The sequence below is a fragment of the Triticum dicoccoides genome, chromosome 6A, assembly GCF_002162155.2.
Source record: "Triticum dicoccoides isolate Atlit2015 ecotype Zavitan chromosome 6A, WEW_v2.0, whole genome shotgun sequence".
NCBI classification, from domain to species: Eukaryota; Viridiplantae; Streptophyta; class Magnoliopsida; order Poales; family Poaceae; genus Triticum; species Triticum dicoccoides.
Genome location: NC_041390.1, coordinates 11,255,861 through 11,265,743, shown reverse-complemented (window position 1 = coordinate 11,265,743; position 9,883 = coordinate 11,255,861).

Sequence of the window (9,883 nt, the reverse complement as noted above, 5' to 3'; positions counted from 1 at the left end):
ACGCTTCCCTTGTTGCTTGTCACTAATGGCCTTCTTCTTCAATGGGCAAGATCTAACATGATGCCCTTCTACTTTGCACTTGAAGCAAACAATCTTGGCCGAATTCTTGACTTGTTCTTGGCCCTTCTTTTTGTTCACTTTGGACTTCTTCTTCTTGTTGTTGGAGTTGAATCCAAGTCCACCTTTGTCATTGGGGGATTTTTGCACATTCAAGATATTGTTGAGTGTGAATTTTCCTTCATGACTCTTTTCCAAGTCTTTCTTCAAAGAAGTGACTTGGGACTTGAGCTCTTTGATTTTCTCTGTATGGTTAGTCTCAACACAAGTACTAGAGGAAGTATAAGCTTCATCGTTAGAGCAACAAGGCAAGGAAAGCAATCCATCACAAGATGTACCAATGTTATTCATGGATGAATCGCGAGGACTAGCACAAGGCAATATAGCATTTTGACCAAAAGTAGTGCTAGTATCCACATGAGGCTCACTAGATGTTACCTAAGCAAGCATGGACTCATGAGCTATCTTTAGCACATTATGGGTTACTAGAAGATCATCATGAGAGCTTGTGAGGTTTACATGATTTTCTTCCAACATCCCATAATTGCTAGATAGCAACTCAAGTTGAGCCCTTAGCTCAACATTCTCCTTTAATATGGTTGCTTCACAAGAGATAGAGTTAGTAGCACAAGCATCATCATTAGCAACAAGAGGAGAAGACAACTTGGCAAGCTCTTTTGAATATGAAGCTTTAAGTTGAGCATGAGACTCGGTGAGTTTTATGAGCTCGCCCTTGATGACCCTTGAGCCATTTTCGAGGTGCTCAAAATCCTCAAGGAGTCTAGCATGAGCAACTTCAAGCTTAGCATTTTTAGTTTTGAAATCATTGGCCACCTCGAGTGCTCTATCATGAGATTCCTTTATTCTAGATAATTCTAGCGCAAAGGTCTCCTCAAGAGATTCGGATGTGGTTTGTTCATGTTCAAGAGCTTGAGATAGCTCCGCGATCTCATTTGCGTAATCACGCTCATGAGCTTCCATTTTCTCAGTGGTGACCTCATGCTCCTCTAGATGAGATTCCAACTCCTCAATGTATTTCTTGCCTTCAATGGCAAGAGACATGATTTCCATGAAGTTGGAACGAGCAAGTTTATTTTTGTGAAGAGCTTTAAAAATCATTTCCCCCTTAGTTTTTAAGGAGGCAACATTATCATTCTCTTCATCATAATCAACATCATCATCACTCTTGCCATCATCACAAGATATATTGGGATTCAAAGTGGGAGATACCTTTGAAGCCTTGGCCATAAGGCAAAATCCAATAGATGATGATGTAGGATACATTGAAGCACCATTCAAGACCACATCTTGTTCCATGGGGTGTCGGGTTTCCTCTACATTGTTAGCACAACAATTCGAGGACATATATGCATTTTTATCATGGCAACAAGACATAGTAAACATATCATCATGAGATTTAGTCAAGCAATTTCTACATGATATGCAAGGACTATCAACACAAGCATGTGAAACATTTGGAGTGCTCGAAGTGTTAAAGCCCAAAGAAGGAGCATTGCAATAAGATAGTGATGAAGGATCATCCACAATAAACATACTATCATCATTGCAATGACCAACACTACTCACCATATCATTACCTTGTGGCAAGCCACATGTAGGTGAAGTAGAAGAAGTTGAGAAGACTATACGGCCGGATGTGGAGGGAGAAAAATCATCCCCACAAAACTTGGACACGCCATATTTATCTTGAAGCTTTGTCCACAACTCATGAGCATCCCGGAACGGCATGAGTTGAAATATAACTACATTGCTCAAAGCATTGAAAAGCACATTAGAAGCTTGAGCATTGAGATAAGAGTTTTTCTCATCCTCTAAAGATAATATTTGAGGATCCTTTGGAGGAGAAAAACCCATATCTACAATTCGCTCTCAATTTGGGTCCATGACCCTAAAGAGATTAAGCATGCGAATTACCCAAACATCAAAATTTGTGCCATCGAAACTAATAGTGTGAGAGAATCCTAATCCCCTAGTCGACATCTTTACTCTCTAGGCGGTTAAGCCTAACAAAGAGAGACGAGGCTCTGATATCAATTGAAAGATCGTGGATATCCCCTAGAGGGGGGGGGGTGAATAGGCGTTTTAAAATAATTACGGTTTAGGCTTGAACAAATGCGGAATAAACCTAGCGGTTAATTTGTCAAGCACAAAACCTACAACAACTAGGCTCACCTATGTGCACCAACAACTTATGCTAAGCAAGATAGACTATTAGGTGATAACAAGATATATGATAAGAAACAATATGGCTATCACAAACTAAAGTGCATAAGTAAAGAGCTCGGGAAAGAGATAACTGAGGCACGCGGAGACGACAATGTATCCCGAAGTTCACACCCTTGCGGATGCTAATCTCCGTTTGGAGTGATGTGGAGGCACAATGCTCCCCAAGAAGCCACTAGGGCCACCGTAATCTCCTCACGCCCTCGCACAATGCAAGATGCCGTGATTCCACTAAGGGACCCTTGAGGGCGTTCACCGAACCCGTAAAAATGGCAACCCTTGGGGGCGGTCACCGAACCCGTACACTTTGGCAACCCTTGGGGGCGGTCACCGGTACCCGTCAAATTGCTCGGGGCGATCTCCACAACCTAATTGGAGACCCCGACGCTTGCCCGGAGCTTTACACCACAATGATTGAGCTCCGAACACCACCAACCGTCTAGGGCGCCAAGGCACCCAAGAGGAACAAGCTTCTCAAATTTCACTTCCACGTATCACCGTGGAGAACTCAAACCGATGCACCAAATGCAATGGCAAGGGCACACAGAGTGCCCAAGTCCTTCTCTCCCAATCCCACCAAAGCAACTAATGCTAGGGAAGAAAATGAGAGGAAGAACGAAAGAAGAACACGAAGAACTCCAAGATCTAGATCCAAGGGGTTCCCCTCACTTAGAGGAGAAAGTGATTGGTGGAAACGTGGATCTAGATCTCCTCTCTCTTTTCCCTCAAGAACTAGCAAGAATCATTGAAGGGATTAAGAGTTAGCAAGCTCGAAGAAGGTCAACAATGGGGGAAGAACACGAGCTAAAAGGATAAGGTTCATTAGGGAAGAAGACCCCCTTTTACAGGTGGGGAAAAATCCAACCGTTATGCTCACAGCCCGCACAGAGCGGTACTACCACTCCAAGGAGCGGTACTACCGCTAGGGCGGAAGTACCCCTTTGAAAAACAACCGCGAGGAGGCAAAAGGCCAGAAGAAACGCCGGAGCGGTACTACCGCTCGTCCTCACGGTACTACCGCTCGACCTCACGGTACTACCGCTCGACCTCACGGAACTACCGCAAATGGTAGCGGTACTACTGCTTGCGAGCGGTATTAAAAAAATACATCCGGGCCTACCACCGCAAGACTTGGGACGAGTTTTTGGTCCGGAGTGGTACTACTGCTGTAGGAGCCACGGTAGTACTCTAGAGCGGTAGTAAAAAATTACATCCGCTCTAATTCACGGTAGTACCGCTGCAGCCTTTTCATAACACCAAAACTGCCACAACTTTTGCAAACGGACTCCGAATTCGATGAAACCAAGTTTGTTGGAAAGCTATAGACAAGGGCTAACACAATCTTCAAAGAAATATCAATAAGAAGCAAATGAGAAAAGGCCCATAAGAAAATGGTGAGAACCCTTCCTCGGAAAAGACCGGTAAAACCTCCAACACCGAAAACATCATAGAAGACGCATGCGAACTCCGTTTTTGATGAAACCAAGTTTGTTGGAAAGCTAGCGACAAGGGCTAACACAATCTTGAAAGAAATAAAAATAATAAGCAAATTAGAAAAGGACCATAAGAAAATGGTGAGGACCCTTCCTCGGATAAGACCGGTAAAACCTACAACACCGAAAACATCATAGAAGACGCATGCGAACTCCGTTTTTGATGAACTCAAGCTTGTCATCAAGATGACCATAAGCTCTAAGACTCAAAAAGAGAACCAAACAAGAACCAAGAAACATGATGCAAGCATGCAATGGTTTGAGTTCTCGACGAACGATACGATCAAGTTACTCACTTGAGAGCCCCCCTTGATAGTACGGCTATCAATCCTATAACCCGGTCTCCCAACTACCACCATGAGACCGGTAAAATAGAAAACCTATCAAGGGCAAACCTTTGCCTTGCACATGATCCACTTGAGTTAGATGATGACGATCTTGTCCTCCTCAAGATGGACCACCTTTCTTGATTGCGTTGGGTCGATGAAGACTAGATGATTGATCCCCCATACTCCACTATGGGTGAGCCACTCTTCGGCACATCTTCACAAGTCCATTGACACCACAATGGATGGCAAGCTTCATGCACTTGATCTCTTCATGATTCTCCACTTGAAATTGCACACGGCAATCTTGATGACGATCACCACTTGATGTCATCCTTCCCATGGGTTGTATGATATCATCCTCTTGACGCAAGCCCATGGACACGTACCTAACCCCACATAGACTCTCACATAGACCATGGGTTAGTACACAAAGTGCAATGGACAATGCTTACCATACCATGGGATCACTTGATCCCTCTCGGCACATCTTCTACTCTTTTGTGAGTTGATCAACTTGATTCACTCTTGACTTAGTCTTGATCAACCTTGAATCTTTCCAACTCTCTTCGTTTGGATGATGTCTTGAAGGTAAACATGAATGATCACACAATCTTCTTCTTCAAGACATGCTTGCAATAAGCTCAACTCTCAAATGACCAATCTTTGGATAATTCCTTGAATAGCACCTTGGTCAACACAAACTCTCCTTGAAACCAACACATGTACTCCAAGAAAAGCCTATGGACAAAACCTTCAAATATAACTCAAGGAAACCATTAGTCCATAGAGATTGTCATCAATTACCAAAACCAAACATGGGGGCACCGCATGTTCTTTCACAGATGAACCGGGACCAATGGCCCACGTGGCCCGGCCGGCCCCCTGGGCTCACGAACCGGGTCCATTGCCCCCATTGGTCCCTGTTCTGGACTGAACCGGGACTAATGGGCTGACCCGGCCTGGACCTTTGCCCCCTTTTCTACTAGTGTATACGTATACACTATATACAGGCTTTTTGTGAGCATGACAGGATTCAAACCTGTGACTTCCTGGTTCAGAGTTCGACGTGATAACCAACCAGTCATCATCAGTTGGCATTATTACGTACCTCTTTCTCATTCTTTTCTCCTTTCTTCTTTTCTTTTTTCCTTTTTCTTTTTTTATTCCTTTTTTCTCAATTTTTCAAATGGTTTTGTTTGAATTTTATTTTAATTTTTCCTTTTTAATTTTTTCTCATTTTTCAAGTGGTTTGCTCAGTTATAATTTTCCCTTTTTCTTTTTATTTTTCGTTTTCTTTTATTTTTTCTGTTCCTTTCTTGTTTTCCATTTTCTTTTGCAATGTGTGATTTTTTTTTCAATTTTGCCTTTTCTAAATAATCAATGAAGTATTTTTTAAATTTGTGAACATGTTTTTAAAATTGATAAAAAATTCAAATTTAAGAACGTTTTTCAAAATTCATGGATTTTTTTCAACATTATTGAACTTTGTTTCAAAATCGATGAACCTTCTTGAAATAGATGAACTTTTTTCAAAATCAACGAACCTTTTTTTCAAAGTTTGTGAACTATTTTGTTTTCAAAATTGACGGACTTTTTTCAAAATAGATAAACCTTTTTTCAAAACATTGAACTTTTTCCCCAAAATCCGTAAAAAAATTCCCAATTCATGGTAGTTTTCAATTTGTGAACATTTCGCATATCCGCGAAGATTTTTTCAAATCCATGAACTTTTACAAAGAGAAGAACCATTTTTTCAAAGGTCAAACATGTCAATGGTCAACTTATCGCCTGTTCAACCATGAAGAAGTTTTTATTTTGGTCGAACCACGAAGATGTGATCAAGCGATCAAGCGTATGATGTTGCGTGTTGGCAAGCGATAGCTAGCTAGTCACTGGTGTATTTGGGCTGGCCCATGAAAGGTGTTGTGGGAGTATTGCGCCCGCTAACAAAAACACTAGCGCAACAAGTGATGACTAGAAGGTCCCGATGTACAAGGAGTAGCATCACACAAACCAAAGCCGACACCCCTACGTGTGGAAGTGTTGCGCCCGCTAACAAAAAAAACTAGCGCTCCAGACTCATGGAAGCATTCTTTAGTGGACTGCACTATGTCAAGGTGCACTTGGGCTCTCATTGACGAAGAACTCAGACAGAATATAGCGGCTACTACGGAACCCAATGCTAAGCAATGGCTATTTACTCACATGAAGTCACTTTCTCATGAGCAATTTGTTAAGTTGTCGGTGACCTTATGGGCAATCTGGGCGGCAAGGAGAAAGGCCATTCGCGAGGGCATTTTTCAAAGCCCTCATCACATACACTCATTTGTGACCAGGTTCCTTCAGGAGCTGGATATGCTAAAGGAAGGTGGAAGCAAGGGGCCAAGCCAGCCTGTGATAGCGTGAGTGACCAATGCCCGCCGGCCCAAAGCCCCGCCACCTGGATACCACAAAATCCAAGTGGATGCAGGGGTTCAGCCTGGAAGGAGAGGAGTGGCTGCAGCAGTCTGCAGAGACAGGGAAGGTAACTATAAGGGAAGCTCGGCAATATCTATAAACGGTGTCCATGATCCAACAACTTTGGAGGTTATCGCATACAGAGAGGCTCTTGCATTGGCAGCAGACCTAGACCTTCATGACATCATTATCTGTTCAGATTCGAAACAAGCGGTGATTGGTATCAACACTGGGTCCAGAGGGAACTACGGAGCTGTAGTTGAGGAGATCAAGCTCGAAGCTTTAAATTTTAATTGTTCTTTTGTGTTTGAAAGTCGTGCTGTTAATCAGGACGCACATAGTTTAGCCAAATATGTACTTAATCTTGGTCAGGGGCGCCACGTCTGGTTTGGCCAACCCCATGTTCTGAACCGCATCCCACACTCTGTGGTCTTTGATGAATAAAGTTTGGTTAAACCCTCAAAAAAAAAATCTGAAATCCCCATCTAAGCCTGACGCCGTCCTGGCCTTCCTCGCCGACCTCGGCCTCTCCACCGTCGACGTCACCCCCCTCGTCGCCAAGGACCCCAAGCTCCTCTGCGCCGGCGTGGACAGGAGCCTGTCCCCCAACGTCGCGGACCTCACCGGCCTCGGTTGGTCACACTCCGAGGTCGCGCAACTCGTGGCGATCGCCGGAGCAAAACTCCGCCCTAGATCCGTCGTCTCCAAGCTGCAGTACTTCCGGTGGCTCTTCGGCTCCTTCGAGAACCTCCTCCGGACGCTCAAGTTGAACGCCAATCTCCTCCAGCACAACCTCGACGGGGCGGTGAAGCCCAACGTCGCCTTCCTGCGGGAGTGCGGCCTAGATGCTTGCGCTATTGCCAAGCTGTGCGGCCATCGGCCACGGCTACTCACCGCCGACCCGGAACGCGTCTGGCTAATGGCGGCCTCCGCCGAGAGAATTGGTGTGCCCCGTGAATCTCGGATGTTCAGGCACGCACTGCATGCTGTTTCATTCCAGAGCGACGAGAAGATCACCGCCAAAGTGGGGTACTTGAAGAACACGTTCAGGTGGTCAGATGCTGAGGCGGGCATTGCCGTGTCTAATGCTCCTACGGTGCTGAGGAAGTCAAAGGAATCGCTGCGGCGCAGTTCCGAGTTCTTCTTCTCTGTGGTGGGATTGGAACCAGCCTACATTGCTCAACGGCCGGTAATTATCAGTTACAGCCTAGAGGGCTGTCTCAGGCCCCGGTACTGCATCGTAGAGTTTCTCAAGGAAAATGGACTGGTCAAGCGTGTTCCGAGTTGGCATACCATTTTCAATCTGATTGAGAAGGAATTCATGGAGAGGTACATATGCCCTCACATGGTAGCTGCACCGCACCTTGCTGAAGACTATGCTGCTGCCTGCAGAGGGGAAATGCCGACTAGTTTCAGATTTACATGAGCTAAGAACGCGGTACTGGACCTTGAAAATGCTTTGCTGTAACCCAGATTTCACTCTCTGTATTAAGCTGGTAATTCCTGATTTAGCATTCTTTGCCCGACTGAATGGTGGTTGTCTGGTATACTATGTCTGTTATATTCTGGAATAAGCAACATGCCTTTTGTCAAACCCTGTTCAGATATGCTATTTGCAGACTAGATTATTGTTCTGCAGTTTTTTCATGCTTTGGCTTTTGAAGCTTCATTGGGATTTAGGGCCACAATGGATAGAAGGTGCAATCTCGGCCATTTTCTTGTATGCTTCAGTTCAGACACTATCAATGTTTTTAGAACATTGGGATTGGTCTTAAGTAATTATGATGAATGTTTTCAGAACATTGGGACGTGACTTCTTATGACGAATCACTTTTTGGTTAGGGGATTTTCAGAGAAAAGATCTTCTATTGTTTTCAAATGATCAAGATATGGCAAACAGAGATGGGAAATATGCAACACATGTGGTGCCTTGTAATCTAAGCTGGGCTTTTGAGGTAATTATTCTTTATGTATCCTCCTTTACATTTTATTTATATGATGGTTGATTGATCTAACCATAATGACTCATTGGTGTGTTCAGTTTTCATTGGGCAAATTACCTTTGCCTACAAATAGTATATGCGTATGACATTCCTTCATCGGTTTCGCAAACATTAATTTCCCAGTAGCCTCTCATCGGTGCTTTAGCTTTATTTGTGCATATATGCTCGCAAGTTGCAGAAACCATCATGCCCCACAAATTGTTTCTATGCGATGCTAATTTCCATTGTCGCTCATTTTGGGAGCACTCAGCTGATTGATATTTTTCTTCATTAACATTTTAATCTCTGTTGTAAGAACTAGAGTTTCCATTGTTGATATTGTAGCTGAATTATACTTTTTACTGTTGCACACTTAATATACATTCTGGCTCACATCTGTGATATGAGTCACATGACTGATGATGTACCTGCTTTCCAGGTTTAAACCTACATACGCATTATACACTGATGCTAGCACAATGTCTAATTTGAAATTGTGTTGTTCAATCTGATGTTAGCACTTCACGGAGAGACATAGTAACACATTAATAGTGCCATTGCAGGTTTCTGTATGTAAACACGTATTGTTCTCCCTATTGCTGATGCGTCAACAACTGACAAACTGTTTAATTCAGTGCTGTAATTTGGCAAGATGCACAGTTACAATGGACAAGTTGTCGCAGCCTCCTTGTTTTCCAATCTCAGTACGTTTGTTAGTATTTTGATATGATAGCTTTAAGAGCAGTTGCCACAGTGACAGTGGTGAAGCTGGAAAATGATAAACATGACAATATGCTACTCCTGAAATAATACATGAAAGGCGTGTGTGAGCATAAGGATGTGCTGAAGTATATATACCGGGAGTAGCAAAGTGACTGAGAGCTGCATCTGCAAACATACGACCCCGCCGCTGTGCATCCAAGCCACCTATCCGGTAGGAAGGAGTGAGAGGGGGCCAGTGTAGTGTTGTTGTATATCCTGAATATTATTTGCATGGCTTGTCCTTCTTGCTCCGTAATTGTTTGTAGACCTACTGGAATTGGTTGCTACTTTAGTAGAGCCCTGTAGCTGATATGCTCTGAATTGTCTATCTGTACAACTTTGGTCATATGGATTTTGAATGTAGAGAAGAATGTGTCGGCCTTCTTATGTTGCCCGGAGATCGACACGGGAAGGATTCTATTAACTGTTGCATAGCTGCACCTGATGGGTGTCCAAAAACTAATGTCATAATGCTGATGGGCATGGATTTCTTTTTGTTCCGTTTTTGTAAGATGGATAGCAAATGCCTGATGGGTGGAGATATTTGAGTTTTTTTTTG